This window comes from Passer domesticus, chromosome 8 (assembly GCF_036417665.1).
Source record: "Passer domesticus isolate bPasDom1 chromosome 8, bPasDom1.hap1, whole genome shotgun sequence".
NCBI classification, from domain to species: domain Eukaryota; kingdom Metazoa; phylum Chordata; class Aves; order Passeriformes; family Passeridae; genus Passer; species Passer domesticus.
This window is the reverse complement of record NC_087481.1, coordinates 52,767,783-52,771,484: the sequence shown is the minus strand read 5'-3', so window position 1 is coordinate 52,771,484 and position 3,702 is coordinate 52,767,783. Positions and strand designations below refer to the sequence as shown.

The window sequence follows — 3,702 nt, the reverse complement described above, 5'->3', positions numbered from 1 at the left end:
CTTGTATCCAGGCAAGGAGCCTTGTTATTACCCCTGGAGAGACACCACATTCCCTCATTTCCTGGGGAAAGGGCCTGCCAGCAGCGTCAATACAGGCACAGCTTGGTTTGTTTCGGATTAAAAATGTCCCCAGGGAAGGTGTGAGTTCAGCAGGGTCTGGGGAATAAAGCCCTGCTGTTGGTTAGTTCCAGGAAATGAATAGGTGGTTGCCTTCACTCAATACTCTGCTTTGAAAATATCCTGGGCCTGGATTGGGAAGCCCTCCCTCTCAGGCTTCTTGTTGGTAAAATGGTGTCACAAGAGGTCACTGACTGCCCTTCACTGACTGTTCTGAACCGTCCTGGTGTGCGGGTGGGTGGGTTCTGGTGACATCAGTCCTTGGGGTGGTGGCTTCCCCTGGGTTGGAGAAGCCTGACTGGCTCAGCTCCAGCCAAATGCTAGAAGAAATTCTTGGAACAAAAGGAACCACAAAACATGGTCTGCAAGGCCTTCCAGAGCATGACTGCCCACACCCCGACCTGCTCTGAGCTCCCAGACATGGAGAGAGCAGGAGGAGCTGAAAGGAAAAAGCTGCATTTTCAGCAAAATTTAAATTTGCCTCCTGTATTTCAGAGAGTTACGAGATGCACATACTGTAACTGCACACACTCCTTAAAGGGATCCGTAAACACCACATGCCACGGCTGTCTGCACAAGGAAACCATGGGATGCTGCAGTCCAGGTTGTGTATGAAAAGGCCAGCCATTGAGGGGGAAGAAAATACTGTATAGATGTGATATCACAAGTTATATAATATCATGGCCAAATCTCCGCAGCTGGATATCATCAAATCAAAATTAGAAACTCATTGGAAGCAAAGGACAGTCTTTGCACAGATTGCCTATAAATCTGCAATAACTAGTTCTCCCTGGGCGTAACATCAAAAACATTTTTTAGTGTCTCATTAGTAAGAAAATTTATTGCTCAACTATTGAACTATGTCGATTTTTGAAAACATTGTGTGAATAATTCCAGAAAGCATGTGTTTGATTTGTATTCGTTTTGTGCCGCTGGATAGAAAAAGTGGCTTTTCCCCTATGATGAAATGACACTAATCATGAAATTATAAGGTGAAGCATGTCTACAGTTTCAGAACAAGGTAAATTTTTATAAATATGCTAATGCCCTCCCTTTCCCATAAGTCAAACTAAGATTAAGGAGTTCATACCCCAACTGAGCTGAAAAAAAAAAAAAAAAGAGAAGACCCAATTACAGTTCTGTAGAGGGGAAAAGAACTTCTCCCAGCCTTTATTATTTTTTCTTTGTGCTGCAGTGTGTTTCCCAGCTGTGTCTGTTGGCCAGTTTTGTGGCTCAAATAGCCTGGAAAAAAAAAAAAAGAAAAGAAGATTGAGAAATGGGAGAAGTTTAAACCAAGAAGCACTGTTCATGTAGGATGGATGGAACGAGTTTACCAGTATATGTTGGGTGGTGAGGATTTACTGAGGGGGTGGTTGGGTTGACATCCCCATGTGCAGGCAGAGGTGCTGTCTTTTCTCATGTTTTAGCAAAAAGGAGAGCAGAACAATGGTGACAGAGAGATTCACAAACCAGGACCCATGTGTGCAAAATTCCTTGACCCATTTGGGTGCTGAGGCAGGTGGCTCTGTACCCAGGCATCTCCCTCAGCTCTAGCAGGGCTGCCCAGGTGAGCGTGGGTGAGAACATTGCACAAAGACACTCTTACCTGTCACCAGCATTCCTTTGCTGGATCTTCCTTGGCAAGCAAATACTTGCCAGCAGCCTGTAAGATGGAGGAAAGCCTCTGAGCACAAGGATTTTTGATGTTGTGCTGTCCCTGAAGGTCCCTAGTGTCCAGCTGCAGGGACGGCAGGGGCATAGCAAGGCTGCCATGAGGTCTGGAGCAGTTTGTGGGATAAGCCCAGATCTGTATTATCCAGACACTCAGGTTTAGGTTTAGCTAGTGAGCAAGGAGGACAGACAAGTCATGCAATTAAACCCCCTTGTCTTCAGCAACACATCCACTTGATTGTTTATATCACACTGTTGGCAGGCTTTCCTCAGTGCCTTTGCTTTGGTCTCTCCCCCGTTGCATGACACACCTCACAAATGCAAGCTCTTCTATCAAGAATCTATTATACTGCAGGAAAATAAAAGAGAAAAGAAGAAACCGAGTCAGAGGGGCCAAGTGGTCTGGTCAGGGTTACTCACACCTCAGTGGCAGAGTCAGAAATAAACTCAGGCTGGGGAATCACAGCCTGATGCCCTCCAGACTATGGAAAATACAGCTCAACTCTCAGCTATCTTTGCAAAGTGAGGTATTGGGGAATTGAAAAATACAAGAAGTAACTGAGTCTGGGTAGCATTTGTACTATGTAATTCCTTTTCATGAAATAGTTTTGGCATCACCCAGTCAGGGAACTGTGGAAAGCACAAAATGATAGGCATTGCTGTGATAAAGCCCCATTCAAGTCTGTGAGCAGCTCCTTCCTAGTCCTGCCCTGTAAATGCCAAAAAGGTGTTGGAGACTGGCAGTGCAGCTGTCCTGGTTGGCACTTGGCATCCTGCATGGCAGAGGGTCTGGGGTATAGGTGGGCTTCCCCCCCTTTCAGGCGTTACCACCCTAAGCACAAGGAACCCCTGCACCATGGACATTTCTCAGCCAGGGCTCCCCACTCTGAGCTGTGCTGTGAATGAGGGGTGCCCTCCCCAGAACTGGGGGTAAAGGAAGGGGGTCACTCCCAGAGGAACTGAACTGCTGGCCCCAGCAAACCTCACCAGAGCAGCCCTCTGCTTTGCCTACAAAGGCCTCCAAGCTGGGCTCCAGAGGACACCAGCAGTGCTCTCCTGCTTCCTTCCAGCTGTGCTGGCAGATCTCTTTCCTGAACACTGATGGGAAATGAGAAAATACAGGCACAGCCCTGGCCTTCGCTGGAACGACAGAGAGCCCCTCTGTGACCCCACTCCCCCACGCCAGGCCCCTCCGGCCCGGTTTTATGGGTGAGAAGGATCAAAGGGCTCCAAGTGCTCCCATATGCGAAATGGCCCTATACGTTGTGTATAATTACACACAAGCATCCCCACATCCATGTTCTGTCTCTATTAAAGATCCCTGGGCTGCAGCCAGCGCTGTTTTCCCCGGGCAGGAACGTTCCAGACGTCACGGCAGTGGCGTCACGCTCTCGCACGCACGGCCTGCGGGCCAGGACACACCTGCCCGAGGCACGGGATCCCCTCTGATGCCTCCAGAAGGCTGACTGAGAACACACACTAGACAGAAATAAAGAATAAAGCAGGGATTTATTAAAAGGCCTCAATGGATGCACCTTGGGCATCACAAGAGCCCAGCCAGGGGTGCACCCAGGTGAACTCAAAATGGTCATAAAATGGACAACCGGTCATGGGGTCTCTCACTATTGTAAGTTCTGCTTCATCTGCATATTGGAGTTAATTATCCAATTACAGCTTTATCCCATGAAGACCCATCCTGCTTGTTTTTCTCTCTCCAGCCCATGGTGTTTGTGCTCTTGGGCTGAGATTTGGATCATTTGTCCTCGGTTCCCAGCTGGAGCAGGAATTGTTTTGTCTCCCTGCTCTGTGCAGAGAGCTCACCATCCCCTCGTATGAAGCCCAGACCAACACACTAAAGCAGCACAGAATCTGAAAAATATAAAAGCTAAACCTGAGGTATCACCTCCACTGCCC

The 3,702-nt window shown here is 48.2% G+C and overlaps 1 long non-coding RNA gene across 1 annotated transcript; it reads right to left on the bottom strand.

Annotated features, from left to right (window-relative positions):
* Positions 1 to 927: 927 nt before the first annotated feature.
* Positions 928 to 3,179, bottom strand: LOC135306861 (uncharacterized). Its single transcript, XR_010367612.1, has 3 exons — positions 2,776 to 3,179; positions 1,724 to 2,137; positions 928 to 1,359 (listed from the first exon to the last, which is right to left on the bottom strand). It is a non-coding gene; the product is annotated as an uncharacterized LOC135306861 (long non-coding RNA).
* Positions 3,180 to 3,702: the final 523 nt, after the last annotated feature.